This window comes from Nyctereutes procyonoides, unplaced genomic scaffold (assembly GCF_905146905.1).
Source record: "Nyctereutes procyonoides isolate TBG_1078 unplaced genomic scaffold, NYPRO_anot_genome, whole genome shotgun sequence".
NCBI lineage: Eukaryota > Metazoa > Chordata > Mammalia > Carnivora > Canidae > Nyctereutes > Nyctereutes procyonoides.
Genome location: NW_026575048.1, coordinates 27,053,867 through 27,063,492, shown reverse-complemented (window position 1 = coordinate 27,063,492; position 9,626 = coordinate 27,053,867). Strand labels below are relative to the sequence as shown.

Sequence of the window (9,626 nt, the reverse complement as noted above, 5' to 3'; positions counted from 1 at the left end):
GGAAACCTCCATTTCCTTTCCTGTAAAATTGGGATAACTATAACCCCTATCTCAAAAGTTAACAACTAAATGAGTTCATTTATGTAAAGTTTTTTAAATGGAGCCTGGTAGGTAGAAAGTGATCAATAAATGTTAATCACTGTTATCCTAAATGTAAAATAACTCTGCAGGATTGGTGTTATTATTCCCTATTACAAGAAAGTGGATTCATTGATGGTGAGCAACTTTTTTCAAAAGTCGCAAAATAAGTGGCAAAGCCTACAAATGAACCTGTTTATCAGCGTCCAAAATTTGTAGTATATTCACTCCATGACAATAGCCCTGTTTAATCTCAGCATATGACTTCATTTACTATCCGATATGTTACCATAGAACATATTAACTCCTCTCCAACACCCAAGTCTCTCTATATAATTTTATTCCTTCCCCTTGTCTCTTTATTGCCTTGATAAAATTATATGCCTTATTTTTTCTACTTTTCTTCTCCATTGAATTCTCTCTATCCATAAATACACTTGTCTTCTCTATTCTAAAATAATTAAATAAGTAAGCAATAAAACAAACATAAACTCTTTCACACCTTCATGAAAATTTGTGTTCTTTTACATCCAGCCTTCCCAAAAACTCTTACTCATCACCCCATAGCATCCATCCACCAATAAACCTTTCTAATTTAGTTTTCATTCCTACCATTCAGTGAGAACTACTCTCTTAAGACTACATTTCCAAATCAGCTGTTGCTCCATCATTTACCTTTGACCTTCCTGCAAAATTTGAAGGCTACCATTCCCCTCCTGACCATTCTATTGGTTTGGGGCTTCTGTACTATCTAGGTTTCCTACCTATTTCAATTAGTATTTTTTTACTGCTTAACATTTCTGGAAAAAAATAAATAAGTATGTCCAGCGTGGAGCCCAATGCATGGCTCAAACTCACAACCCTGAGATCAAGACCTGCACTGAGATTGAGTTGGACACTCAACCAACTGAGCCACCAAGGCACCCAACTTTTTTGAAATTTTTTAATATTCCTTCATCCTTTAAATGATGGAGTTTCTCCCAACTCTCTGAACTGATCATTCTTTTTTATGAATTTATGGTCATATCCACTTTTAAACATTGACTATAAATTATATAGATGTTTCTAAAAACCTTACTTTGAACATGTACTTCTACCCAAATCCAGGCACATTTTCAACTGCTTAGAGAATCGTTCAATTATGTGTTGCTCCAATCCTCAACCTCAACATAAATCTTTTAAAAAGTCTACAAAATTTCATTAATAGGTAGAATCTAATCTTTCTTTTTCCAAAAAATTCATTCTCATTTGTTCAAACTTCTCTTTTTACACTGTTACTCCGCTGGAACTGAGATACATCCTGCCAGGACTAGTGATAATCCATGTGAGAATGTTTTAAAGACCATAAGGATATTTCATTGCTATTTATGTTTTTAAATTTAAGACATATTTTCTCTTCCTGTTCTGATATCAGCACAGAAGAAAAATAGTTGTTATATTATTCTATATTATGATTTTCCATGATTCATCTGTATCATGTAAGCCTCTATTTTATTTTCTATTCCGACAAGTGGTGTACTGTCAAGTACTTAACAATAAGCTCTCTCAAGGTGGGAGATCTTATATTCACTATATGGAAGGTAAACTTAGAGTGCTGGGAATACCTGTGAAAAAGACAGACAACAGTTATTTTCTTGTTGGAGGAAGAGTTATATTCTTGTTGGGGGAGATAGACAATAATCAAACAACACAATAACAACAAAAACAGTTTCTCATACTAAAATTGGCTGAGTGGTGAGTGAATGAAATTGTTGAATTAGAAAATAATAGTGGTTCATATCTAATAGAATGGCTCTTTTGTCTATTCCCTCAGTCCTAAAGGTCTTATTTAATAAAAACTCAATGCTGTAACTTACTTTGTACAGTTATGGACAACAGCTCATTTTTACTTGTGCTGTGAAGTTTGATGCCATTTTCAGAACTTTCAGCAACCAAATACAAAATGGTAGAATTTAGTGGCATACAAAGTAAACAGGTGTATTCTTCCTCCCTTCACCCCTTGTGCAGTGCCAAAGGGCAGGGGCATTGTCAGAGGCATATAATCATTGACCTTTAATATCGAAAGGAAATGAAAGGTGGTCAGGTGGAGAGAAAGCAATTTATTTTATGGTATGAGGGTGACAGAGTTTTTTTTTGTCTCTCTAAAAAATTATTTGTAAAGATCTTTGCAAAAATATTTATTATGCCACTGAAAAACTTGAATTAATAATAGAACCATAATTTATTATTGAGCAACATTTAGCAATTACATTGAGACAGTTGCCAGTTAGCATCCACATACTATCATCCCAAAGAATTATGCCCTGTAGTTCTTGATCTAACAACTATATACAAATAGCAAAATAGTTACTTATTTAAACAATAAGCATTCATAAATGTGTTGTAAATCACAATCATGCATTATGGTTGTATTCTGTATGCCAGAGATATTTTCCATCATGACTTAAAGAGGGGTGTAAAAATATTTATTTCAATAGCTACATTTTGTACAGCTTTCCTTAGACTTTAAGACCTAATTCAGGCAACTGGCTTGGGAATGTCCGTGCATGTATTATTATTTTCATCATCACATTATTCATTTATATAGCATCTCTCTTCCTCAAGGATCTCAAGGTTATTTACAAACATTAATTGCCAAATACCTGTAGTGTTCCTTTGAGATATATAAACCTGAAGTTGGACTAATTAAAAATTATAATCAAATCCCCCTCATACACACACACACACAACTTTTTTACTTATTTACAAAATAATCTCTTCTAAGCTGTGGAAGTGTAATTGCTCAGGAGTGAGTGACAAGGAACAATGACAGCAAGCTGATGAGACCAGCATAGCAGCAGGACACATGAGGCTCTGGCCCTTCTCTTTGAAGTGATTTGTCTATGTGGGAAAACAAAAATCAAAGGGTATGAAGATAAGTCCATGAAAATTTGATTTTTACCAAGATAAATTATGAGACAGAGAGAGAAAGAGAGAAAGAGAGAGAGAGAGAGAGAGAGAGAGAGAGAGAGATTGAGAATATAAAGCTAAATCCGTGAAAAGTTAGATTATACCAACAAAATTCTATCTCCAAGCTTGCACTTCTGGGATGGAAGGAAAATTCTATCTGAGTAATCAAGGAAATTCCTTCTCCATATAGCATTACATTAGAATCTCAAAGACCCAAATGATATTCAAAGAAAGGATTTCTAACAGTCAACCTTTTTGAGTGACTCCTGACATCCTCACAGATGTTGGTTCCTTGCTGACTCTCTGCTTCAGTGCCACATGCCTAGCACAGTGCTTCCTTGATTGCACTATGAAGCCATCACCTCCAAGTTCTGGCCACCTTTCGGGGGTACAGCCATAGACAATAGCCACAAAGCCAAAAATTGATTTTTCACAAAAATGATAAATTTGAAGAACTTCCAATGACATTTAGTCAAGATAAAAAAAAAGAACAAACCAAATAACCAATATAAAACACAAAAAAGGAAATAACACTATAAATTAGACATTAAATGGTGTAATATAAACAAATCTGTTGATACACAAAATTTTAGATGAACTAAAACAACTCAATTGTTGAGCTGTGGAAAACAAAATTCATAAAGCTCAAAAAGAAAAATCGATATATTCCTTTAACTATTAAAGACAATCTCAAAAAAAAAAAATAAAGACAATCTCAATAATTTCAGGAACATAAAGTAAGTGAAGCACCTGGCGCTGTCACGTACTAAGTATGTCACTTTCTCCTGGCCTTATTTTTTCCCTTCTGTAAATAAGGAGGTTGGACTGTATTATCATTCCTTGAAGAAAACTTTAGACAAATAAGGTTTCACCAGCTAATTCTGCCAAATACATAAGAAATAAATAATAACAATATTATATATACTCTTCTAGAGACTAGAAACAGTGAGTCACTCTTCAACTCTTTGTGAGGCCATCATAACCTTGATATCAAACTACAAAAAGAACAGTACAAGAAAAGAGAAACTTAGGATGCCCAGGTGGCTCAGCAGTTTAGTGCTGCCTTCAGCCCAGGATGTGATCCTGGAGACCTGGAATCGAGTCCCCCCACATCGGACTTCCTGCATGGAGCCTGCTTCTCCCTCTGCCTGTGTCTCTGCCTCTTTCTGTGTCTCTCATGAATAAATAAAATCTTAAAAAGAAAGAAAAGAAAAGAAAAACTTAAGCCAACCTCATTCATGAACACAGATGCAGAAAATTCTAAACAAAATATTAACAAAACTATTTCAGTAATACATGCACTATATCATGGTGAATTAGCATTTACTTCAGAAATGCATGTTGATTTAACATTAGAAAAGCCTTGTACTATGCCCCTTGAAGACGGTAAAGAAGAAAAGTCATAAAATCACCCCCATAAATGTAGAAGAAAGTATAATGAGATGTAATACTGATCCACGATTTAAAATAAATAAATAAAATCTTTAAAAAAATCCTGGCAAACTAGGAATGAAAGAAATATTTCATCAACTTCTATAGGATATTTACAAAAGACCTTCAGCAAAAAGCTTATTTAATGAATAGCCATAATTTCTCTTTTGTGATTCAGAATAAAACAAGGATGTCTACTGTTACCACTTGAATTCAATACTTTTAAAGATAGACACCAATCACACACACACACCAAAAGTGAGAACAATAGTTGTCTTCAGGAAGATAGAAAGATATCAAGCTAAAAAAAAGGTGCTTGGTCATGTTTATTCAAAATTATGTCTATATTAATGTACCAGCAGTAAGAATAGCTTGATATCAATTAACACATTATAATGGGTTTAGGGGGGGAAATGGGTTTAGGAGAAAACATCCCAGGAAACCTGAATTTCAGGCAAAAGGGATAGAGACAAGGAAAGGGTGCCACAAAAAAATCTTACCTGACTGATAGAAGTCTATGTGATGTGTGTATGAACGGCCCTTCTACCGATAGGCTGCTCTATGCCTGATGGGAAGCCCACGGTGAGAGAGGCCTTCTTAAGTGATGTCATAATTAATTATCTTCCCTGGTAACTCAAAAAAGACACAAACATGCAACCCAGCTTTATCAGCTCTGATGCGGCTCCCTCCCAAATTCTAGCCTTCTCTTTCCAGACCCATGAGAAAGTTCTCTGTAAGCCTCAGTTTCCTTGTCTATAAAATGGAGATAATTTGTTCCCAGTGAGGAGAGTTGTTATGAGGGCAACAGTTGACATATGTGAAGCATTTAGAACATTTCTTGGCATAAAGTAAGTGCTCAGTAGGTATTAGCTATTGTAATTTTGATCATTAACACCCACCATAAGGTGGACTTACCCTTTGGCCCTGAAACAACAATTATAGTAGAATATAATCTTTATACTGAATTACTTGTTCTTGTGTAGCAGGATGAGCAGAATATCAGTTGGCCAATCCACATTTAGCTAAATCAAGCAGAGGCTGTCCTTTCTTGCCCACAGATGAACATCAAGGTTGAAAGCCCTTCCTGTTCATCTTGCATCTCATGCCCTCCTATTTCAAGTGAAAAGCTGTTCAGACAAAAGTTCCCCACCTGCCTCTGTTTCTCAATCACGTTCTCACTTGCACAGGCATATGCATCTACACAAGAATTGCAAGGCAAAATTTACAGACACAAGCTGTTTGTATCAAGAAAAAGAAATCTCCACCACACACTCCAAAAAAAGACTTAGAGCCATAGCCTTCCATAAGATTTACTTTACCCATTTTCATTCAGAATCTCAGGCTACAAAAGCCAATTTAAAAAAATAGTTTTTCTTAAGGAAAATTGAGAGGTACTTCTGCATTACAAAATGGTTTCTTAGAGAATACAGTCATGTGGGGTTTTTTTTCCCCAAAACAAAGGGACAGCCTGCTCCAAAAGTGAATTCAAGTGTCAACTGCTTACAAAGCAGAAAATGCTTTCAGCAGAAAAGCTTTATGCTTTTTTAATTATAAAGGATTATTTTTAAAAAATACACATTAGCACTAAGTTTTAGACAAGACCATAAAATGAGAAAACTCAACAATATTCTTCAAAAGTTGTATGATTCCATGTTTCAAATATTTCCACCAAATATTAAAACTTAGAAAATAAACATTAGATTTTGGATGTTTGTTTTAATTTGAGCCTCTGTTCTTAAGATTCTTACTACTTGCAAATCTCTATGGATACAGACAGGAGTAGTTACCTGGAAAGCCCAGTGTGACAGCCACTGGAAGCAGGATCTGGAAGCAAGTCACTTCTGCTGCACCGATGGCCATGGCACTGCTGGTGTTGGTGACATGAGGCATTGTCCGGAGGCTTTGGGAAAGAGAAACAGTTAAAGATGAATTGTTAGATGAAACCACCCCACACAGCAAATGCCCAGGTTGGGTGCAAATGAAGAAAAATGGTGGATTTACGGTAGTAGTTTTCTCCAGGTAAATTAAGATATTCACTGAATGTGCAGTTGTTACCTCTTGTTGCTCACTAACCACTTTAGTATATTCTAGAGAAATGGAGGCAGAATGGTCCTATGGGCTCCTTGGCCCTAACATACTTTGCAGAGAATATAATAAGTATAGTTAGAATATGATTACGTGGGTCCTCATGAGAATGCTGTGGTCACGTGCATATGCCTTTCTCATTGTTAGTCCCTACATTTTTTTAAAGGTGAATTTGTTAACCCCAGGAAAAACAAAATAAAGTTCATTCTCTCACAAATGGGAGAAAGGATTCTTTTTAACTTCCTTGCTTACACATTTTAGACAAATGGGGAAAAGGATTATTTTTAACTTCCTTGCTTACACATTTTAGACTGACTCTCAAGGTATATTTACTTCCAAACTGTGTTCTACACATACCCTCTCCCCATCTTTTTGTATCTTACTGTCACAGCATTCTGTATAGATAATTCCTGAAACTATAAATACTTTTCCAGGTGCAAGAGGTTTAAAAATTAATTATTCTAATGCCATTGAAGTTTCATAATGAAATTGCTGATAAAAATACTCATACGAATATATATATTATATAAATGCTATAAAAACATAAAAGCATACCATATCTATATCTATATAATCTCTCTCATGCAACACATGATAGCTGATACATATCTTGAAGGGTCTATTTGCTTCAGGTTGGAGACAAAATCAGATCAGGAGAAAAGTGTCCTGGTGGTACTGCTAAGCCTCATTTGGCAACAATAGCAATGTGTGACAGCATTTAATGAAATATCATATCTTTTCAATTAAAATTTTATATATTGGAGGTTTACTTAAATTACACCAAATAATTTTCAAATCTAGAGCTTAGTAAGGCAACAGAGAATGAACAGTATACTATTTTGGAGCATTCATGTGAACACTTCATCATTTCATTTCATCATTTAAAAAAATACTTTCCCCCAAAATAATAAATATTGAAAGAAATGAGCGTCCTATAATACAACATCTATTTTTATTTTAAATGATTTATCCATTTCTGAAGAGCCAAAAGAAAATTAAACTTCATCAAAAAGTCCTATTCAGGCTTTCTAAACCAGAATTAATAGCCTGTCATTTTACGTATGCAGTTCTTTCAATTCTGTGATTATGGAACAGCGGTTTTCTGATTTGTTTCTCCCAGTGTGGGCAGCTGATGGTACACTGTGCTCAGCTGATATCTGTCTGGAAGGAAAGTTATCACCAGGACATTGCAGGATGTTGTGGTCCTGAATCCTTGCCAGTTACGAAGTCTGAGATTCTGAAAAGGAGCAAAATATATTCAACACCTCCTTTGTTTAGTCACAGTTATAAAAGCAGCACACATATATTTTATGAGAGATTGATTAAATGCTTCAAACAATACCCGTAGATGGAACTGGTAGATGCCAGATTGTCAATACGAAACTATCCAGAAAAGGGAAAGGCAGTTTCAGATGAAAGGAATGTGTTTTCATGTATTTTTATTATGTTTATGCCTTTGTATATAAGATAAGCTAATGGCCCTAGGAATTATCAAATTAGTGGATTTTGTGTCTGCTGATTTCTCCATTTCTCAATCTCATAGTTAATTTACTTAACTGCCTCCTCATTAGTAATTCTCAGCAAATAATATTACCATTTCATTGGGTAGGCTTTAAATGCTTTGCAAATCCCTCAACATCTATACTTTATTATTTGATATTCATAACACTTGGTTAAATTGGGCTGATATAATTTTACCCATTAAAAAATACCAGAGAAGGTATGTGACTTACCTCAAGTTCACACTGCTTTTTTAAAAACTACAAGTACATAGAATATCCTCATCCATAGTAGAATGATCTTTCTCCTCTACCATATGGCCTATAATGATACTTTTTTATGCATTGTGCAATTGGTCCTGAAAACAAAAGTAATGGTAAGAGCAATTATTCATTTTGCATCATTTGATATGGATTATTTTGTGGACCAACAGTTCCAAATAACAGAGTCACCATCAAATACATGGATTATTATAATTTTTGAAGCATTAAAAATAATTAGATGGTTATTGCTAGACATTGGCCAGCTAATGAGCTAGTTGAGATACATTCACAAACAGGATTTAAGGGAAGTCAAGGCTGAAATGCTACTGATGACCCTTCCCTTTGGCTAACATGTCACCCAAATCATTATTCTTACCTGCCTGACATCCCAACACCCATAATTATTCCAAACATTGAAGAGGTACTTTCTTTCTTTATCACAGAATTTGCTTTGTCCCTACTAAGAAGTAACATGGATCAGTAACAACTTAAACCAGGACACCTTTACTCGTGTCAATGTATTGTGACATGTATTAACTCATTTAACTCTAACATCTTTGTGCAATAAACAAAGATTAAAAGCCACATTTGAGAGTGAGAGAGACCACTGGGGCTCAGCAAAGTGAAGTGATATCCTTGGGGTCCCACAACTCATAAGAGGTAGGTCAGGAATAATAATTCATCTTTTGACTCCAAATTCAGCACTTTTGAACCACATCTGTGAGACCAGAGAATGTAGGAACTTACCCTGGAAATATTTTTTTGCTCCTTCTGTCCTCCCACAAGAGGTGATTAGGAGCTCATTGCCCCACAGATTCTGCATAAAGGGCTTCTTCCCACTCTCAGGTAGGCATAAAGGGGACGCTGAGACCTTTCATCTACTTTCTTTTCCTGTGAACTAAAATGGTGATATGAAGACTCATTTTGTTAGGGAAATGCAAGCACAAAGCTAACTGGTACAGGAAGCAAATTTTGTGCTTCCTGTAACTTATACAATTTTGGTGGCCCCTTTTAAGAAAAATGATACACAGCTTTGTGTGGTGGCAGTATCATAGCCAATGAGGTTTATCTAAAGCATGATTATTGCTAATTGAAAAGAAAAATAATACAAAATTAGAAACAAAAAATTAGGCATTAAAGCAAATGTTTACTTAGAATGAATAAAATCTCAAACCAATCACAAATTTCAAAAAACTGAAAAACTGCAATATGCAGAAAACTAAGGCCATTATTTATTAACTAATACAGGTCTAAAATACTATTTTGGTAGATCTTAGATGATAATGATTTTGTCATATAACTTTCAATAAAAATTTAAAA

General features: G+C 34.8%; 1 pseudogene; it reads left to right on the top strand.

The window, feature by feature from the left end:
- Nucleotides 1-9,335: 9,335 nt before the first annotated feature.
- Nucleotides 9,336-9,417, top strand: LOC129511203 (U4 spliceosomal RNA; annotated as a pseudogene).
- Nucleotides 9,418-9,626: the final 209 nt, after the last annotated feature.